The sequence below is a fragment of the Nerophis lumbriciformis genome, linkage group LG01, assembly GCF_033978685.3.
Source record: "Nerophis lumbriciformis linkage group LG01, RoL_Nlum_v2.1, whole genome shotgun sequence".
NCBI classification, from domain to species: Eukaryota; Metazoa; Chordata; class Actinopteri; order Syngnathiformes; family Syngnathidae; genus Nerophis; species Nerophis lumbriciformis.
In genome coordinates this window covers 64,970,925-64,993,681 of record NC_084548.2, presented here as the reverse complement: position 1 = coordinate 64,993,681, position 22,757 = coordinate 64,970,925, and the positions used below count along the sequence as shown (strand labels likewise).

The following is a 22,757-nucleotide window of genomic DNA, read 5'->3' as shown; positions in this document are numbered from 1 at the left end:
GTAACGAGAGCATTTACAGTTCCATTTAATGCTCCTGCTTTGTTCATATTCTTTAAAACACATCATCCTTAAACTCAGCATCTGATGTTACTATTATTCTAAACTTCACCATGTGTAACACTCCGGAGTAAAGCAGCTGTTGCCGAAGGAAGTCCTAAAAGACCATGCCATGATGCAAAAGCGATAGGTGGCGCCAATGAAACAAAGAGTAACACATTTAAAGGGGTCTGAATACTTTTCGTACCCATTGTACTTTTCATCACCTATTTCATGCACAGTGTTGTGAGTTGCTCTATTGTCAGAGGTTGGTCACTAAATACTGCTGATCAATGTGATCTTGTAGGCTGGAACCAGTGTCCAGCAGCATGTGAACATCACCACCCAAAGCTGTCAGCCCTACCTTCTTGCTGAGGGAGCAACAAGAATCACACCTACTTCCTTGTGACTGACAGGTACGCACTTCCATCTATGGCAACAGCTTCTGTGGGAGCCCCTTAATGAACTCTTTGAAGTGTTTTATGTCTTTTGGTACGTCATATAATTGATAAGTGATCATTTAGGCTTTCATGCATAGCTTGTTCACTCTGGTGAAGTCCTTCAATGCAAGGTATTGTTGCAGGTTTTGTTTAGCTAAAAAAGATGACTTCCAAACAGAATTTTCTGAAGGTTCTCCCAAAATAGTGTAGTGAACCAAAGACACAAGAATTGTCTCTTAATCCAACTCTTGCCTAAGTTTTAGATGTGAAGAGTTCATGCTCATTTAATTCCCTGACATATTTTCACACAGCTGAGAACTTTTCAGTTGATGTGATGCATGACATTTTGGAAGGGGTGGCCCAGTATGAATTGAAATTATTGTTCACATATGTCAAAGAACAAAATGTTACATTGGGTGGAATCAATTTAAGAATACAATGTTTTGAGTATGGATTCATGGAGAGAAACAAAAGGCAAGAAGCTGTGAATTTAGGTGGAGAGTTCAATGATTTTGGACTGAATGTGTTTTAGTCATGAGGAATATTCCCCTCATATTTGGAGATTTAATATACTCTACTGACCAACATTGTAGTTTACTTCTTTCATTGGTATGGACAGCATACATTGTATTTTCACCAATTTTATCACAAGGACTGTGTGTATATTTAAAACATTTGACTGTGGAACACCACAAATTGTTCAAGATGTTGTATCCTCAGAACATTTTTTTTTACCAATGCACCATTTTCTTGTCCATCATCCATGTTGCATCCGGAAAGTAGGACCTGGACTTTATAGTCGGTGCACGCTATATGAGGGAAAGCACTTTTTTTCCCCAAGAAACAGCTCAATTAATTAAAAAAATATTACAAAAACGCTTGCTAGAAAACACCAGACTCATATGGCATGTGTTCGGCAAGCTTCAACAATCTTTAGTCGGTTGGATATTGGACAATGAAAAATGGTGTGTTTAAAAATGGTCAAAGGAGGTTGTGTAATTGCCATGGCAACAATGCAAGTGCCCAGTAATGTTCAACTTCTGAAAGTTATCTGGGCTAAACTCAGTGGGTTTGTGTACTGCCCACATTTGGTCATTTGTGACAAATTAGAGAAAGAAATGCTTGTGTTTTACCAGATTAAGTCAATTCTAATTATAAACAAGACACTTTAGCTTCTCACTTGACCTTTTATGTACAGTAACCATTCAAGAACATGTCCATGCTTATGGAGTGACCAGGTCAAAGCAAAACTTAGTGGTGTTGCATGTTGACAACCTGCATGATCCCAGGCCTTTTGACATACAAATGTCATGTAGAGAATGATAGAGCTTTGTTTGTGGTGCCATTTTGTGTTCTCTGGTGAGCTAGCACTGCTCATTTCAGTATTGATGACAATTTAATAAATGTTGTTGCTGTAAATGTATATGTATTAATTTCTGATGCGTTACTAATTTAGTAATATAGAGCATAATATAAATATGTAGCAAAATAACACTGCAGGTAAGTACAAATTACTACAAATTGCTGTTAAGTGTTATCATATTACTCTGACCAATGTGGAAAAGCAACAGTGTTAAATATTTTTTACACATGTCATTGTTAATTGTGACACTAAATTGAGTAGAATCAACTTTGAAAAGTTGACACTGGCCATTGAGTAAATTTTACTCTAATTTTAAGTGGGACCAAATGTAATTTGAAACCGTTAATAACAACTCTTTAAGAGTTAATCCAACATGCGGTTTTTTTTACCTTGTAGTAATATTAATAATTAAGATAGAAAACACAATAAGATCATTAAAAACGTAAGGATTGAACATGATCAGTAAAAAGTCTGAATAAAAAGGTGTCTTTGTGAGGTCGAGTTAATAACGTTCAGTATCATGGCAAATCATCAATTTGACCATCAAACTTTGACGCTTTATGGAGTAGGCGAAATTACTTTGTTCAGCTCAGTTTATTTATTTAACTCTTGTGTAATGTTCATATTGTTGTTACTCAGCCAGGGTTTGTGGGTCTGATGGACTCGTTGCATTTTGTGGCTTTTAATGCCTCACAATCAAACACTTTTATGTTAAAATACTGAACAGTTGTTTATTGGGATATGGTAAACATCTGTTCAGTATTTTAACATAAAAGTGTTTGATTGTGAGGCATTAAAAGCCACAAAATGCAACGGGTCCATCAGACCCACAAACGCTGACTGAGTAACAACAATATGAACGTTGCACGGAAAATTTCTCTGCCAGTTTCTGCATCCCACAGGGATTCTTCTTTTGTCTTTCTGCACCTGCGGTTCCCACACAAGGTTGCAACATTGTTTGTCAACAGTGTCTGCTCTCATTTTCTCGCACATTTGACCCTCTGATGTTCTGTGTACCTACACTCTGTCCTCCTCCTGACTAGGCCTGCTGTGTGTGTGTGTGTGTGTGTGTGTGTGTGCGTGTGCGTGTGTGCGTGTGCGTGTGCGTGTGCGCGTGCGCGTGTGCGTGTGCGTGTGTGTGTGTGGTACACAGAACATCAATTTCCACACTTCTTTTAGCCCCGGGTCCAGTGGATCTGGACATTTTATATGTAATAGAAATGTGTACAGTGTGTGGTCATTAAATATGTATTCTGATATATGTTCTTCACAGAAAATGAGCCAAAGTCAGTGAGTTTCAGTTTGAAAAATGTATTAGTTCTTAATTATTTTAATAAAAAATGAAAACAGGTCCCACAGACCCGAACACCACACAAGCACTTTTAAAAACAAGCCCAGTTGGCCAAAGTGCTGTACAGACATAAACAATTTGCAACAAAAAAAGGGGCACATAGTGTCACATTTATATTGTAACATGGAAGGATGAATACAACACAATAGTGAAACATATCTTAAAAGAAGTGCAGAATCACCTAAAATACTATAATGTAATAATTAATAAATGTATAAAACAAGAAATAAAAACAACCAAGAAATCCTGTCTAACTGGATTTGAACGTCATGGAATAAAAAAATGTTTTTAGCCTAGATTTAAATTGTCTCAGAGACTGGGAGGACCTAATAGATAGTGGAAGGTTGTTCCACAGTCTGGGCCCTGCCACTGAGAAGGTTCTATCTCCTCTGGTTTTTAGCCTAGTTTTTGGGACAGCCAGGAGGAGCTGGTCTGAAGACCTCAGGGTCCTGCTGGGACAAAAAGGCTGCAGCAGCTCAATAAGATAGGGCGGGGCTACTTGGTGTAAGCATTTAAAAACATTGAGTTCAATTTTAAAATTAACTCTAAAAGTAACTGGGAGCATAATGATAAACGGAACAATTACAATAGGTCAGGATCAGCAATAATAATAATTACAACATTTACAATAGATCTGTATTAGCTTTTGCTGCTCGTGACCTAACAAGTGCAAATAAATGCAAATAAATGGCTTTCATACAGGGTTTCTGCAGGTATCAGCAGATCTAATTTTATGCTATTTTAATGCCACTTAAAAGACATTTAATGCCCGTGTCCTCTTGCAGGTAGTTATTATATATAATCAAAAACGTACTATTGTCTATATAGACACAATTCTAAGCATTTGACAATATTAATCTTGAATAGTTGAACAGCTTACATTAACTGTTACTCTGTAGTGAATTAAAATTGACTCACAAGATTGTTTAATCTGGGAATGTATTTTTCTGTAGTGGTAGCAGCAGCTGCCAGTTGTGATGGCGACAGCAGAGGTTGCTTTGTGGGTCACGCCCAAGCACCGTTAACTGTCGTCTGCCTTTAATCGCCGATTTGAGATTAGCTAAAAGCATTTGTTATTTTACCGAATTAAATGTTTAGTAATGCCTGTGGATATAAATTGTAATGCTTTTTAATGCCATTTAAGGACAAAATCCGTTCAGTGAATTTTAATACTCACCCGGAAAAACCCTGTCATGTTTTCGATTTTCAGATTAATCGCAATTCTTATTTGTAACGATTCTTAATCGCTTCAAAACCCTCATATCTACTGTACAGATTTACTTTAGAAAAGTATCTTACCTTATTTGTGATTGACTTTATTAAATGTTTGGGTAAAATTTTATTAAACAAAAACACATTCATTTAATGTAATATATAAATTGTTCATAACTGTTTATTTTATTGAGGAATGTAGTTAATCATAGAACCGGCATCTAATGTTATTTAAAAAAAAGTATTGGTTTTGAATCGAGAATCAATTCTGAATCAAATCGTGTGGTGCCCAAAGATTCACAGCCCTACAAGTTTACATTTCTTTGTGCTATTATCTTGCACGTGTAATTGGTCATTAGCCCAATTATGGCTTTATAGATAAAAGTGTACCAATGCCTCAAATTTCAAGTAGAAAGATCTGGCCATCCTATGTGAGAGTTCAACTCACAATGATGTATCCTGGCTTTTCCTTTGGTAGTAGATAATAAAGTTGTTCCTTTTTTAAGTTACCGTCTGTATGTAAGAGCTATAGAACGTTATGTTATCAATTTGACCCATTTTCTACCAGTTACTGTTATTAGCATGTAGCATTTCCTTCTTGGTTGACAAAGGGTAAATGGCTAGAATCGCCCCCTAGTGTTTGGGAGGTGCATAGCGTTTGGCCAATGAATTACAGAGCTGTGTAGGAAAATGAAAAGACATAATTACAAGTATCCAAGTGTTATAGTGCAAGTGATCCCACCAAAGGCAGCAAAAACATTTGATCGTAACTCGTTTTTTAAGACATAAACATAAAAAAAAAAAAAAGAGAGACCGTATAACACGAGGAGCAGTTTGATGATGAGCAAAGCACATCTCCTTCTCGTCTTCAAGTGTGACCACGCTCCTCGGTGGTCGCTCTGTGTCCCAGTGCTCAAAAGATCCTGGAGGAAAAGGATGACAGCACAAGAATCCAAGTGGAAATGTTAGCTGAAAGACAAGTTTGGATGCGTAAACGGTCCATGTGAGCTAGGCCTGGGCGATATGGCCTAAAAAGAAAATCTCAGATTTTTTTCACAAGAAAGTCGACTACGATTTTTTTTTTCCACCTATTTTTAAAGAAAGGAAAAAGTTTGTTGTGCTGCCGCATTTTTTGAACAAACGTTGCAGTGTGCAGTCAGTTGTTCCAGGTCTGTTGCTGCAAATCTCAACTACTGACAACACTTTTCTTTTCTTTGGAACAATGTCTCACTCTTGTTAGTGTTAGCGTTAGCCATGTTTTGCTAGGTGTGAATCTCCGCTAAAGAAATGAGGGTGGAAGCTCCTCAAGACAAAACATATTTGAAATCTACTGCAACAAAACACTTAAATTGAAAAAAACAACAACAATATATCTGCAAAGTGTGAGCTAACTTACTGTGTTCCGACTGCTTTCATCTGTTGAGTTCTCTGAGCGCTAGTTACCCTCGTCACCAGCTGTCAGACAAACACAAACACACCGTGACATCAACGCCTCACATTTTGTACCTTTACTTCCTTCCAAAGGTTTGAAGAGTCCAGAACTTTTATGGTAGTCAGAATGCTAACGTAGGGGATGAAATACTCATGTTCCCCACTGTACATCTAGAAGGTGCATCTTCACTCGTATCAGATCTTTGATGTGTGACTCCATTGGTTGAGAAACATCAAGAAGCAGAGTGGTGCACTTCTACTTCCTGTCAAAAGTTAGATATGTGACACGTTTACATTGCCTGCGTGTCAGCAGGTCACGTGTCTCAGGACAGGGTATGGTATCATTTACATTTTAATCAGAGCTATTAAACAATCAAGATTTATATTTAATATTTAATTGTGATTCATCACATTTTGTCCATAGTTTAATCATAATTAATCAAGGTTAATCACAGATAGTTTATTAGCTTTAGTAAGTCTACCTTACACCAGTGGTTCTCAAACTTATTTTCATTAAGTACCACCTCAGAAAACACTTGGCTACCACCATAATGACCAGCATTGAAACACGGTAGCGTAGAAAGCCTACGTATTCATAAAAAAAAGATGGAGATTTTATTTAAAAAGTATATTTAACAATATTTTTGGCCACTGTATCGTTCCATACAGTTTGAACACTAACACTGTGTTTGAATATTGGAAAATAAAACACGTCACGTCATTACAATATTTAATTAAGTGATTCTTTGGCTTACCACTAGATAGAGCCGTACGACAGCTTGAGAATCACTGCCTGAGACAGATAATTGTCAAGTTTTGAATACTGTCAACATGGGACTGGATTATTTTTTTGTTTTTTGCACATGTTTGTTATGCATTATGCTTTTTAAAACAGCTTAACACAAACACTTCACATATGTGCACCACTTCTGACACAGGCACACATGTACTATAAAGAAATTTTATACTATAGCATAAAAAAGTGCCTGGGTGAACATGTCGGGTGTGCTTTCCTTAGACTTTGTTGACCGTTTAGTATCATTACTCCACAATACTGATCGGTCGCAGAATTAGGGGTGCATTTTGTAATTTCTGTGTAAGGTTTGTTGTTTGTTGTGGGATGTGATGAGGACTCGGCTCACGGCGGCAGCAGATGGCTCTGGTCTTGTCGGGAGACCCTGCTTTGGGGCTTTGGGTAACTTTGCCTTTTAGTTTGCCCTTTTTTTGTGTGATTCTGCTCGGTCTTTATTCCTGCATCACCTATTCGATGTGACCGGATATCCAGTTTGACAAGTGAGCGATTCGGCTCGGTCGGTAGCAGTCACCTCATTCGATTAGAATCAGCTGTGAATCTTTAGATTCATCGATTAATGGGCCGGGTGTTGCATGATAGTCATCAAGCAGTTGACAGTTTATCTTTAAAACAACGTGAAAGCCAGGGCTGCCCACCAAACAGAATCTCTTGTCGATGCGACAGATGAGTAGGCAGACAAGTCATTTGGCGAGGTGGGTCCTCAGGTGAGACACATTTGGCACTCTGTATGCCTGACCAGCACATGAGTTTTTAAAGTGAGGACGAGGTGTGCAGACCCTTCTCCACCGTCTCGCCTACCGACACTTAATGCCCAACAGGTGCAGAAACTACCACATGTAAGACGGCCCTGGCAGGTGCAGCGTTGTTGTTCGGAGTATCTGTTTTCTAGGAAGACCTCCGGCCAAGGATGTTGAGCTCTTCCTACTCCGCTAGATAGCCGCCGATGGCTCACCTTAGTCAATGCCCTTTGTGGAATCTTGTTTTTGCTTCCAACGGGGTGTCGAGCCACCCTGCTAACTAGCCCCGGTTGGGCACTGATGGGAGTGCCAGTTGAGTCTCCGGCAGCTCGACCCTGAGACAGGTTGTACTGGATTACAGGTTACCAGTAGCAGTGGCAGACCAAAATATTACCCCGGATTTCTCCAAGATAACTTGCCTTGTAAAACAACTACTTTATTTTTGTATTTGTAGCCAACAACACAGCAGTAACAACATCCCTGTCAAGCTTTGAACACACACTCCTCATTCAACTCCTGCTAAGTAAGCCCTCTCCTGCTTCCCCCGCCCTCGTGAGGTCCCTAAACAGCTGGCTAGGATATGACTGTAATATGATTCTTTGATTTTGGGCTTCTACAATCAGCATGTCCTCATCCATCATGTCAACAGGTTGAAATTACATCTGAAAACCTTTGACACATTTTTAAGATATGCAGAGCAGCTCTGAAGTACACTTGATATTTAATTGATATTGATTGGACTGATAGCAAAGACTTCTGTTCTTTTTAATTATACATTTTATTTGATCATTTCCTTAAGGCTCTGGATGCTGTGGGGCTCTCGTGGTTGACAAGACTCTGCAGCATTGCGTGGACATTGGGGGCCGTGCCTCTTATTGGCAGACTGGGGTGGTGGTTCCTCTATTTAAAAAGAGGAACCAGAGGGTGTGTTTCAACTATCGTGGGATCACACGCCTCAGCCTTCCCAGTAAGAGGTGTACTGGAGAGGAAGCTACGCCGGCTAGTCGAACCTCGTATTAAGAAGGAGCATTGTGGTTTTCGTCCTGGTCGCGGAACTGTGGACTAACTCCTTAGGGATGCATGGGAGTTTGCCCAACCAGTCAACATGTGCTTTGTGGACTTGGAGAAGGCATTCGACCATGTCCCTTAGGAGGTCCTGATGAGAGTGCTCAGAGAGTATGGTTTAGGTGGTCCGATACCTGTATGATCAGTGTCATTGTTTGGTCTGCATTGCCTGCAGTAAGTTGGACCCGTTTCCAGTGAGGGTTGGAATCCGCCAAGACTGCCCTTTATCACCAATTCTGTTTACAACTTTCATGAACAGACTTTTTGAGCGCAGACGGGAACCGGTTTGCTGGCTGCAGGATTAGGTTTCCGCTTTTTGCGGATGATGTGATCCTGCTGGCTTCATCTGGCCAGGATCTTTGGCTCTCAATGGATCGGTTCGCAGCTGAGTGTGAAGCGATTGGGATGTAAACCAGCACTTCCAAGTTCGAGTCCATGGCTCTCGCCCGGAAAAAGGTAGAGTGCCATCTTCGGTTGGGGAGGCTATGCTGCCCCAAGTGGAGGAGTTCAAGGACCTCGGGGTTTGGTTCACGAATGAGGAAAGAGTAAATCGTGAGATCGGATCGGTGCAGTGTGCGGACCCTGCATCAGTCCGTCGTTGTGAAAAAGGAGCTGAGCTGGAAGGCAAAGCTCTCAATTTATCAGTCGCTCTACGTCCCTAACCTCACCTTTGGTCATGAGCTTTGGGTTATGACCGAAAGGACAAGATCACGGTTACAAGCGGCCGAAATTAGTTTCTTCCGTTGGGTGACGGACTCTCCCTTAGAGATAGGATGAGAAGCTCCGTCATTTGGGAGGAGCTCAGAGTACAGACGCTGCTCCTCCACATGGAGAGGAGCCAGATGAGGTGGTTTGGGCATCTGATAAGAATGTCCCTCGAACGCCTCCCTGGGGAGGTGTTTAGGGCGCGTCCGACCAGAGGAGACCACACGAAAGACCCCAGGACACAGTGGAGAGACAATAGCAACGTTTCCATTACTCCTAGAAATGCGCAAAACCTAAATATCGCAATTAGAAACTGGTAATGCTAACACCTATATTTCGGAAAACCTGTCAAATATCGCTCAAAATGTTTGTGCTGTCATGAGGTGGTTTCGATATTGAATGTTTCACAAAAACATGATGGAAACACTTTTTTTGCATTTAGAGGTCACTTAAACACTGAAATGGCGGGGGGTAAATGCAAGACAACCAGGGCAGAGGGGTCGTGTCGGTCTCACTTCCGATCGGTCGGCCGGGTAGAGCAAGGCAGCACCACAACACTGGCCGTCTCGCGGGTCCTTTTCTCCGGAATAGAGGACATCCCGCAGGCTTGAAGAGACCCACATGCCCGAATAATGTCAAGGGGGGCTGTAAGAACGTTGCCTTTGAGCAATCACCCGCTGCCTTCTTTGACATCACGACAACAGCCATTGCTGCAATCTTACTCAAAGTGGAGTCTGACGGGATGAGATTTTACAAGAATTACTGCTCATGAAGCAAAACACTTTTTAATGGAAACACCTACAAGTCGCAAATGTACTGTGTCGAAATTTTAGGAATATTGCTTTTATTTTGCGAAAAACTGCAATGGAAACGAAGCGTCTCCGAAATGGCCTGGCAACACCTCAGAATCCTCTGTGAGCTGGATAAAGTAGTTGGGGAGAGGGAAGTCTGGAATTCTCTGCTTAGGCTGCAGCCTCCGCAACCTGAGTTCTGATAAGCGGAAAGTGGATGGATGGCATTTTAAAGAAAAATATGTTTATTTAGCAAGTTATTTTGGTCTATGTCTAATAATAGATATTTTTGACATGTGATTCTGTTGTCGTTTTACTTTACCTTTGCCTTAAAGCATTTTAGTGATATATGTTGTGTTTCACACATTTGTAAAGACATGTCACTTTTATAGAATGTTTTTTTTCTATATTTGAAGATGAATGTGCCTACAGTGTTTTCATTCATCAGGTTATTTGTATTCTCATGACATTCAACTGATCAGTTGATTGTTCAGTCTGTCTCAGAGTAGTTTTCATCAGTTCATCAGACTTAGCTTGGACAGATCTCGTCTGAGCGCTTGGTGCCAAGGTCCTAACTATTCATGCAACATGAGGAGGAGCGTATGCTTTTGTTGTTTTGTGGTGCAAAAAAGAAAGTGTCCATCAACAAATGTTAACCATAGAATGGAATCATTCATAAACTGTATCGAATCGTTCCGTTTTTAAAATATAACATTTTGAATGGCATGGTAACCCATGTATCTCGATGCATACGGAATTGTCCATCACTAAGAGATGTCCAACTCTACTATCCAGTAAGACAAAGTGAAGACTTTTAGGCTAAACTTGCAACAAACGTCCACATCAGACTTTTATACGAGTGATCCTTCACCCCTGCTTTGTTTATGGCGGCTCAAAGAAAAGAGAGTATGATTGACTTACCAGCTGGATCATAGTTGGCTCTGAGGATCTTGGAGTGTTTGTTGGCACCTTTGCAGACTGGAAGAAAGCACCAACTCACAAAAAAGAAGTGTGTCCCTCACCTTGTTTGTTCTTGTGACGTATGGCGACTACGACAACGATGGCGAGGATCACTGCAATGAAGACCGCCAACGTGGCACCGACGGCAACCCTCACATTGTCTGTTGAGAGCAAAAAAGCAAGAAGAGGAAACCTGAATGAGTACTTTACATGCATGCTATCTAATGTCCAGCATTGTTCTTGTGACATGGATCAGTAATGGTGGAAGTTCTGATCAAATATCTCCAATGTCTTTGATTTCAGGACGTAATATTTCAAATTAAAGTGTCCTTCTCACCTTCATCGCTTGCGTTGCTCAGGATGCTTCTTTTCTCCAGCTTGGTGACCAGGTCCTCTTTGACACCAGACAGCTGAAACACACATTCGTACTTGCCCTCCACTTCGGCCGTCACCTCCACTTTCAGATCCACGGTCATCTGGAAGGTTCCATCAGGGTTGGGCAGCATTTCTCCGTGCACCACGTTCTCCTGGAGATCCTTGCCATCTTTCCTCCAAAACAAGGCTGCACTGCTGGGGTAGAAACCTGTCACGAAGCAGCTGACTGGAGAGGACGGCGTCTTCTGGAGGAGAAACACTTCTGGAAGCTCTGCATGGAAAAGAGTGTAGGTTGTAATGTTACTTATGTTCCTACAGGGGGTGGGATATCAGTGTACATCATGTGGTTTACCTATTCTCATTAGGACGTCTTTACCAAAGTTCACATACTTTTTCAAGTAATGAACACAGATCCCAGTGTAGTAAAACATTAAGTGCTCCATATAAAGTCGATCATGGTCCAACTTGTGTTTGACTGGGACGGCTTGTGGTTTTGATGCAGTCCATGTCCATGTCTTGGTATCTAACGCTAAAAAATCTTCTCCATCATAACTGGACTGTCTCCAACTCTTGATTTCATCAGTCTCATCATTCCATTCACAGCCTTTCATCCTCTGGTAAATGTGAAGACCTGAAAGAGTAACACAAAGTGTATAAAATGGAGTAAGACCTCATCACCATCAACCCACGTGCACACATACACACTTGTGTCTTTAAGAGGTCATACTATGATTTTAATCTACAATTACCACACTTCCTTAATAATAATAATAATATATTTTATTTGTATTACACTTTACATTTGAATAACCAATCCCAAAATGCTACAGAGTAAAAACATCATAAAAGCATTAAAACAAGACAGTAAAAAACAATATTAAAATGAGCAATATCCTTTTTCTTAAAAAAGGTTGGTTTTTAGCCCTTTTTCAAAAGCATCCACTGTCTGTGGGGCCCTGAGGTGGTCAGGAAGGGTGTTCCACAGACGGAGAGCGGCAGCTTCAAAAGCTCTGTCCCCCATGATCTTAAACCGTGTCCTGGGCGCGGGCAGACGGTGCTGTTTGCCTGACTGGGTGTTCTACATAACTTCCTTGTGTTCTACATAGCCTGTAATGATGGTGCTTTTTGTCAAACTTTGGATACATTTTGCTCTACAGACCAACTTAAGCTCTTTCTGAGTGTCTCTTGAAGTTGTAAGTCATTTTGGGTCTCCCTTCTTAGAGGCACATGCGTATTGCCACAAAACACAAAATATAACCAGGCCTTTCTTACTTCTTCGGATGAGGCTGGAGGTCTGTTAAGTGACCGGGGCCCTCATGTAACAAGCTTGCGTACGCAAAAAATGTTCCCCAAAATGTTGAGGACATGAAAGGACAAGTGGCCTTGCCCCGAAACCTGGTTCTTACCTAAATTGTGTGTACACCACCTCCTCTCTCCTACATGTCCCTTTATATTCCTCTCCTTTAATTGCTTGTTACAGTATGTAAGTGTCTGCCTTTCCTTCCTCAGTTTCTGCCAGGACTCCTCAATTGCTGCAGTAATTCATGATTTATCCCCATTTTCTAACTGGGTTTTGAATTAACTCATTGTCTACCATTTTGAGTGCTCTCTTGGCTATGTTATCTGCTCTCTCGTTGCCCCATATTCCATCTGCCGGGATCAGACAGAAGTCTACCACAAGACCAGTCAGTCCTCTGAATCCTAAAAAGTAATACATGAACTTTTAGCAACAAATCATCCCTACAAGTCTCTTTTACAATTAGACTTTCCACAGCTGCAGCTGAGTCTGAAAAAATGACTGCTCTCATTGGTTGTATTTCTTCTATCCATTGCAGTATGATTAGCGACCATTTCATCTGTGAAAACTGATAGGTTATTAGTCATGCTTTTACAGGTTGACACACCAACATCTGGAATAGATACTCCTGCTTCAACATTGTCTGATTGAGTTTGAGTTTATTTCGAACATGCAATCATACAACATGATACATCACAATCTCCAGTTTCTCTATTCAACATGTTCGAAAAGGAGTAGGAAGAAGCAGAGCTTATTTAATCCTACCCCTTTTCTTTTACATAACAGTTGCTAAAACTTTTGTTCACTTCTTGTTCTCAATTTATTCACAACATACTCCATAAGTAATCACAATAAAAATAAGTAAATAAATAATAATTGGTGAAGTAAGTTACATTTCATATGTTGAGATAAGTAAGATTAGTTTGTGAGTGAAAGAATGAAAGAATGGATGAGTTAAATAAATACAGAATGTTTATCATGGTTCTTCTACTTTATACTAAACACTTTAAGTTTGAAGAGTTTCTTGAAGTGAATCATATTAGTACATTGTTTGATTGCTTTGCTTAATCCATTCCATAATTTAATTCCACATACTGATATACTGAAGGTCTTAAGTGTTGTACGTGCATACAAATGTTTTAAATTACATTTCTCTCTAAGATTATATTTCTCCTCTTTTTTTGAGAAGAATTGTTGTAAATTCTTGGGTAGCAGGTTATAGTTTGCTTTGTGTATAATTTTAGCTGTTTGCAAATTCACTATGTCGTAGAATTTCAGTAACTTTGATTCAATAAATAAAGGATTTGTATGTTCTCTATATCCAACATTATGTATTATTCTAACTGATCTTTTTTGTAACACCGTTAATGAATGAAGTGTACTTTTGTAGTTATTTCCCCATATTTCTACACAGTAACTCAGATATGGTAACACTAGTCAGCAGTAGAGAATATGAAGTGATTTTTTGTCTAGGACATGTTTTGCTTTATTCATTATTGACGTGTTTCTTGCTACTTTATGTTGTATATTTTTTACGTGAGATTTCCAGTTCAATTTATCATCAATCATTATACCAAGAAATTTGGTTTCATTTACTCTTTCAATTTCTATTCCGTCTATTTGTATTTGTGTTTGACTTTCTCTTCTACTGTTACCAAATAGCATTATTTTAGTTTTACTGAGATTCAACAATAGTCTGTTTTTGTCAAACCATCTTTTTAATTTGTTAATTTCTTCTGTTATTATTTGTAGTATCTTCTGTGTGTTCTCTCCTGAACAAAACGCTGTTGTATCATCCGCACATAATACTAACTTTAAATCTTTTGTAACTTTACAAATGTCATTTATATATAGATTGAATAATTTAGGTCCTAGTATTGATCCCTGAGGTACACCACAGGATATATTTAGCGTTGTAGAGGTGTGTTCGCCTAGTTTCACGTATTGTTTCCTGTTCATTAGATAACTTCTTATCCAGTTTAAGACTAACCCTCTGATGCCATATCGTTCTAGTTTTTTGATTAAAATATTGTGATTAATTGTGTCAAATGCTTTAGTTAGATCCATAAAAACTGCTGCCGCACATTTTTTATTATCTATAGCATTGGTAATTTCTTCTGTAATTTCAATTAAAGCCATCGAAGTTGAAACATTAGCTCTGTATCCATATTGATTTTCTTCGAGTATTCTATTTTTATTTATGAAACTCTCTAATCTGTTATTGAACAGTTTTTCAATGATTTAAAAAAAATGTGGAAGTAAGGAAAGAGGTCTATAATTTGTAAATTGATGTTTGTCGCCAGTCTTGTAAATTGGTGCAACTTTAGCTATTTTCATTTTGTTTGGAAATTTACCTGTTTGAAATGATAGGTTACTAATATACTTTAATGGTCCTGAGATCTCTTCAATAACCTTTTTTATCGTTTCCATATCAATTCCGTTACAATCAGTTGAAGTCTTAGATTTACATTTTTTTACGATTGTAACTATTTCCTGCTGTGTCACATTACTGAGGAACATGGAGTTGGGATTTCGCTCTATGGTATCATTATAGTCCTCAATTGAAACTGGGTCTGGAATCCTTTCTTCCAATTTTGGTCCAATATTTACAAAATAATTATTGAAGCTTTCAACTACTTCCTTTTATGTTGTCATTTTTTTTATTTCCGTCTAAGAAGTATTGAGGGTAGTCCCTCTTAGTGCCATTTTTAATAATGCTATTGAGGATGCCCCATGTTGCTCTCATATTAGTTTTGTTCCTGTCCAATAATTCACTGTAATATTCTTTTCTACATAATCGTAGTATGTATGTTAACTTGTTTTTATACTTTTTGTACTTAACTTCTGCCTCTGTAGTTCTTTGTGCTATTAATTTCCTATATAGTGTATTCTTCTTCTTACAAGCATTTTTTAATCCTTTTGTCATCCATGGTTGATTATTCTTTCTCTGCCTATTACTGAGTTGTATCCATGGACAATGTTTGTCATAAAGTATTATGAACTTGTTTAAGAAATGTTCATATGCTTCATCAACCTCATTTTCATTGTACACATTGTCCCAATCTTGCTTTTGTAGCCCAATTTTGAAAGCAATCATCCTCTTCTCTGTGCACAGTCTTCGAAATGTCCTTTTGTTTTCCATGTTCTTCTTGTAGTTTCCATCATATATTGTAAAAACTGGTAGATGATCACTAACATCGGTTATAAGTAGACCACTTGTAGTGTTATTATCAAAATCATTGGTAAAAATATTATCAATAAGCGTGGCACAGTGTCCTGTAATTCTGCTTGGCTTTGTGATTTTAGGATATAAACTGATGCTGTACATTGTATCAATAGACTTTTGCTTGTTAGGGTTCAATAAGTCAATATTAAAGTCACCACATAAGAAAATTATTCTTTGTCCATTGTCCATGTAAGTAGCCTTGATCCATTCTTCAAATGTTTCTATACTTGACTTAGGTGATCTATATATACAACTGATGAAAATGTTTTTGCTTTTTTCCTGACATATTTCAATTGTTATACATTCTAAGATATTATCTATAGCAAATGACATGTTTTTTACCACTTTCTAGTTCAGGTTCTTCATCACGTACACAGCTACTCCTCCTCCATTTTTGTTGGTTCTGTTGATGTAGTTTAGTTCATATCCTGATACTGGGTCCTTTGATCCGTCTGTATAAATATTCAGGAAACTATCGAATCTCATTTTCACAAACCTTTCGACCATGGACACTTTATCAGCTTTCTTCCACCCTTTCCTCATTTCTATCAATTCCACGTTTACCCTTGATCTTGGTAGAATCCAAGGGAGTACATCTGCCCACACTGAAACTGGGCTGTACTGGCAGAGAGCTAGTGGGCAGCCTAGGATGCGGTAGGCTATCGTGGGTTGCTTTAGGTCTGATCTAGTCTCTGGTCGTGCTACGTCCCACCCCAGCAGACGATGGTGTGGAGCACTGCAGAGGCCACCGCCATGTACAATATGTGGGTGTTGAAATTGGGTTTTTGTTCTGTTGTTTTGTCTATGCATGGTCCGATCGGATGTGCGCAAAATAATTATTCATTAGGGCTGAGATTGATTTGATTAATTTCTTGGGGGTAACGATTCAATTCAGAAACAATTCTCGATTAAAAAAAATAAAAATGTTTTAATAACCTTGGATGCCAGTTCTATGATTAACTACGTTCCTCCATAAAATACATAAAAATATATTATCAATTTTTATATTACTTAAAAGAAAACTGTTTTAAATAAAATTCTACCCAATCTTTTAATAAAGTTAAATACAAATAAGGCAACAATCCAACACTTATTTTCTAAAGTAAATGTGTACAGCAGATATAGATAATCTACATCAACAATATGATTTGTCTGAATGGCTGTACAGGAAAAAATGTAAAAAAATGACTGACATTTTTAAACTAACGCGTTACAAGTAACGCGTTAGTGTAACGCTGTTACTTTCGGCGTTAAATAGTAATCTAACGCGTTATTTTATATATTCAGTAACTGATGCGTTACTGCGTTATTTTACGTTATTTTTTATGTAGTATCGGCTAGAAACTGAGAGGATCTGAGTGTGTTTTATTGGAGAGCTGCAGAAAAGGCGACGGAGAAGAGGCGCGCTACTCTGTGTGTGAGTGTGTGTGTGTGTGGGGGGGGGGGTCTGTGTTTACTAACAAGACATGGCAGAGCCGAAGCCGAGTTTCTTAACATGGAGATATTCTCACTACTTTTCTGTTGTCGACCACAAAGAAAAGAACATTTTAGTTAAATGTAAGTTGTCTTGGATCAAAGATCCTACCCTAGCAATTCTAATCTGCTGAAACAGCTACAAAAACAACATGCTTCGACGAAGCTAGTAAAGAGAGACACACTTCACCTCCTAAGCAACAGCGGCCGGATTTTAACGAGGCACTGCTAGCCAGGATAACATTGATAGTCATTGCAGCACTGAAGGTACACACACTCTGTCAATTCTCTTATATACTCTTTCATTCTAGACTTCTAGAGTGTTTGATTATCACATCACTCTAAATGTATAGACTATAAAGTTCACAAACATAAAGAGGGATGCTAGTGGGCCAGGCCAATCTTTCCTTATCTCTAAACTAAAACTGGGGAAATGTGTAGAGTGTTCTGTGCTTCAGACATGATTTTATTTCAGGAAAAAACGCCTGGTTAGGCTTTTTGTATGCAGCGTGTCCCTTCCCTGGTTTACAGCAATGTTGTTATTATGCTGTTTGTTCCTTATGTTTGTTATGTTGCAGCTATTTAAAATAGTTTTGTCAATTTGTTCTGGCCTGAAACAAATTGGCCCTTTGAAACATATCTTTGTCTTTGTGTGTTGTATGTAGACCACATTGTTTAGCAGAGTTCAGTGATGCAAATGCATGTCAAATTGATCAACAGATTGTATTATTCTCCACTGCAATAACAGTACTGAAATGAAAACTACAAGGGCATTAAAGGGGGCCTTAAAAAAAATAAAAAAATATATAAGTAACTAAATAGTTACTTTTCACAGTAACACATTACTTTTTGGTGTAAGTAACTGAGTTAGTAACTGAGTTACTTTTGAAATAAAGTAACTAGTAACTGTAACTATTTACTGGTTTTAAGTAACTAACCCAACACTGCCCAACACACAAATCAAGAAAAAAACAAACCATTAATAATAGGCTCCTACAGCAGCTGCCAACATACAAGACAAGTGAGTTTTGATAACTTGAGCTCTCTGTCAGTCATGTGTTTTTTGTCCGTCATTATGGATTCCCACAGACAAGTTATCAGTGCAGTAATGTGTGTTTATTTCAGTACATCAAATATTTATTAACAAACCTTCAGTGTGGTTGAAGCGCTTCTATAAACTTTCCAAGTCCTCTTTGTCATTCACTTCATTGCGAATACCTAAATGTGTCTGCAAAAAAAAGTGCTCTGGATCCACTGTTGCAAATTTGTTCATCCATTCTTGTTTGACTTCTACTTTCCTTGTGTTGCTGTCATAGTGACCGATCTCAATGTCATTAAGATAAGCCACGACCACATAATCTGGGAAGTTTGTAACTTGAGAGGACGCAGTGTGGAAATACTTGAGCGAGTAAGTCACTGAGAGAAAAACAAAACCAGATTAGAATTGTATCTTTTTTGAATATCGACAATCTTGTAATATGAATATTTAAGTCAACTCTGCCCACAGTTGGGCAAAATTCCAAAACAAGTGCAGTTCCCCTTTAAGATTCATCGTTCACAATCATTATGAGGGACAATAACTTTTCTTTTTTTAGGATTTTAAGGATGATAAAAAAAAACGCTTGAAAGATACAGCTAATCGGACTCAGTTGTAGCCTTCAAAGCCCTCTAAAACAGTGGTCTTGCACCATGGACTGGTTTAATGTAGGCATTTATTTTCAGAGACCGACTTTCCACTTATGCCAGATAAACACAGCAAAAATAGGTGCATGAAAAATACAAGTCACTGTAACGCTGAATTAGTGGGAGCCCTGGGCTTGTTTCTTTGCAATGAGATCCCCTGCAGACTGCAGATGGAAATCAGCCTTTGGCTACAATCTGTCAAATTGATATTTGATATGTTCATTAATGTGTATTGTATCATGTCACAAAGTTAAAACAAATAGCAACTTTCTATGGAGTTTTATTGTATATCTATAAACAACCTTATTGGTGTGTCCAAACGAACAGGCGAAAGTTAAAACGGAGAAAATGCAGTCGTTTATCAATTATTTAATGTTTCTCAGTACCGGTCCCCAGACTTGTGGTTGGGGACCACTGCTCTAAAACAACTTCAAAACCTTTCACCAGTGTTTTATATACACAGTGCAAGTATATATATATATACATATAATGTATGTAACGGAAATAACAGACATATTCATAACAATATGTAATACGTTCAATATTTACCGTATTTTGGTCATTTTAATCATTGCCCGGACTGATTTCGTTTGCGCATTTATTTCCGTTTCCATTGCAATGCACGTTCAACTTCTGGCAACAAATGTGTTACTACTTCTGGCAAAAAATGTGTGTTTGTCTTCTATTCTTGACAGAATTGTTAACAGACAACAAAGACAACTATTTTTGGACAAATGAGAACAACCTTATCTTTTTTAATCTGAATATATTGAGGATGAACTGCTGCTTATAGAAGCGAGCACAAAGGAAGGGTGAAACGCTGGAGCAGACGGAACCCGATAGAGTGAGTTCGGCGTGACTTGACGTTGCAAATTTCGACATAAATGGAGTGCTTATCCAAAATAAACTGGAAAAAAACGTCCCTGGCCAGCTGAACCAAACGCACAAATGTCCATCCAGTGAGTCACTATAATATTGATCATGATACACGCAGCACGTCATTCGTGTTATTACAACTACACTGTCTTTCTAGCTGTGTACAAACAACATGAAATAATACTTTACAAATACTGTAATATGATTGTTCATGTTTTTCACTCAGTACAGATTGGTGTCCTACTGCAGTGTTGTGTATTACAAACTCAAAAGTGTTTTGTGTTGACGTAGAAGCTAGCTTATCTCTTGCCATGGTTAGCTTTTACGGCTTATACCATAGCATGGCGATGTGTTAGTACGCTAGAAAAAAAGAGTTCTTCAGTGTTCGCTCTTACAATAACAAAGTTGCTACAGTTTGGTTATTATACACGTTACAGAACATAAATTAAAGTATTGTTGACAGTTTTTGAATGCATTTTTAAAGTGATTTAGAGGTGCAATGGATTTTTCCCATTAGCTGCCTCGCTAGCCAACAAGAACGAGCCGTTTTTTACATGTTAGACTGCAAAAAAAAAAATGTTGTCTTCTTGTCTCTCATAATGATTGTGACCAATATGCAAAAGGCAGTTCTCCTTTAAAGTAAAGACAAAAAAAATGCTTGATATCACAGAAAATACATTATTTGTATACATATGTAGTGCATATCATCGTTTATTATTTGTTTACATTCCCTTTGAAAATGAAACCAAAAAAAGGGACTGAAATGCACTTGTTCATAGCCACTCATGTTGGGTCAAAGTAAACAATGTCAACAATAGTCATGAAAATAAAAACAGTGTCATAATAGGTTTAAATTTAATAGATATTCTGAAATATTAGAATGGACTTACCAGGCAGTCCGCGGTGTATTTGCACAATTAGCATTGATACCAAAAGCAAGTTCATTATCTGCTGTCACAAGTGCAGAATGAAAATATTTGTTAGCTAGCAACTTAGCGAGACAAAGAAAGTGACAAACTTACCTGGCGATCGTTGTTGTTACAACTGTACACCTGAGCAAATGACAATTCACTTCCTCAATGTGTTCACATCAGGTAAAATATGATGTGAGTACTGTCACGTGACTTAAAGACACGCCCTCCTTGGAGAGTATTGAGGAATGCTTCATGTAGAAGAGGAACCGGAAATGATCATAATCAGAATCAGCTTTTTTCGCCAAAAATGTTTAACACACAAGGAATCTGACTTGGTATGCTGTGCTCTCTTGTTCAATGTAAAATAATAATTTTAAGAATGAACTAAAAATACAAACAAGTACTTAAATAACTAATATGTGCAAGGCATTACTTTATTTACGTGCCTCCTTGAACTAGTGCCCTGGTTACCATGGCAACCCCACCTGTCAATCAATGTTAAGTTGAGGTTTGAATCCGCCCATTTTGGTCTTACTTTTTTGCATTGCCTCAACAAGTCACTTCCTGTATGGACTAGCTAGCAACATGCCAGCTTAGCTATGACAATAACGCCATTTGTCATTTAGGATTGTGTTGTTAGCCGCGTAATGTGTCTTTGATGGGAATGTACACGCCTAAAAGGGTGGATAAGTCACACTAACAAGTGAAATAAAAACAAGACTGTGGATGACAGGAATGAGGAAACAACTTAACTAGACGCCACTTTGACGGCGCTAAGTGAAAGTAAAAACACAAAGTGACAGCAGATTCTCACCTGAGCCCAAAGTTCGGCTTGGTTCTTGATTTGAAGAAACAAGGTGGCGGTTCTCTTCCCTGCCTCCCTTCCTACCTGTACCTGACTGGCACCTACTGGCCTCGCCCACTAGCAGGGTTGTTCTTCTTCTTCCTCTTCCTGTTTTACGGTGGTTGGCATCCAACTTAATGGTGCATTACTGCCACCTTCTGCTCTGGAGTGTGGGTCAGACACTTTCTTTAAGAAGTAGAAAAAGAAAACAACAGACTGCTACGCTCCCGCAAACTGTGATGCTTTTTCGCCCTAAAAATGGAGGATTTGATTTCTAAAATAAGGAATTTTTCAAGACTGGACTTTCAGTCAAAGCAAGAAGTCATTAATACTGGGAGACCAACGCCAGAGCTGCCAGATTTGATTCAAACTTTTGGGGTCCGAGGACAGGAAATAACACATTCATTTCAAAAGGATTGGTATACTGGAAAAGAATGACTTTGTGGCTGTGCTACAAAAAACGTATTTATTGCTTTCCCTACCTTTTATTTTCAACGAGTGACCGTGTTTGGACCCAAATGGCATATACTGATCTGAAAAACCTGCCAAGAAGCCTCGAAAAATATGAAAGCTCGTCTGCCCACATTCAAGGTCAGATTTATTTCAAAACGTTCAGAATATCACGTATTGATCTGGCTCTAAATGAACAACGGAGACTAAATATCAGCATCCACAATGCCAATGTAAAGGAAAATCGTGAGATATTAAAAAACCTGATAAACGCCACTTGCTTTTTGGGGAAACAGGAGCTTGCATTTGGTGGCAATTATCTCAATTGAGAAGGAGAAACTTTCAAAACTCAAAGAAAAAGAGAAAAAGGAGGACTTCTACAACAAAGTCATAGTGTTAGAATAATTATGTATAAGTTATCACACAACTCTTATGCTTAAAGGCCGTTGCTATAGTTATTATCAATTGTGCTGAAGCTGTACTTTTCTATCTGTGCAAAGGTACACAACTTGTAATCTTCCATTGCGAGTTGTCTCGTATCAGCAGTTTGTTTCCAGACCCTGCTTGCTGACAGCCAAGGACGGACATTGAGTACCTCAACGCAGATCAAACAGAGACAGGGTGAAATCACGAGTGTCAGCATATTTCCATTCTGAATAATCATGTATTGTGTCTACTGGGGCTGCTTGCATTATCCGTCCCTTCAGACGCAGC

The 22,757-nt window shown here is 38.6% G+C and overlaps 1 protein-coding gene and 1 pseudogene across 1 annotated transcript in view; both read right to left on the bottom strand.

Moving 5' to 3' along the window:
- Positions 1-22,757, bottom strand: part of LOC133612392 (class I histocompatibility antigen, F10 alpha chain-like) — a 91,448-nt gene that overhangs the window by 41,534 nt on the left and 27,157 nt on the right. The gene's annotated exons all lie outside the window — the stretch shown is intronic.
- LOC133612401 (class I histocompatibility antigen, Non-RT1.A alpha-1 chain-like) lies at positions 299-21,294 on the bottom strand (annotated as a pseudogene).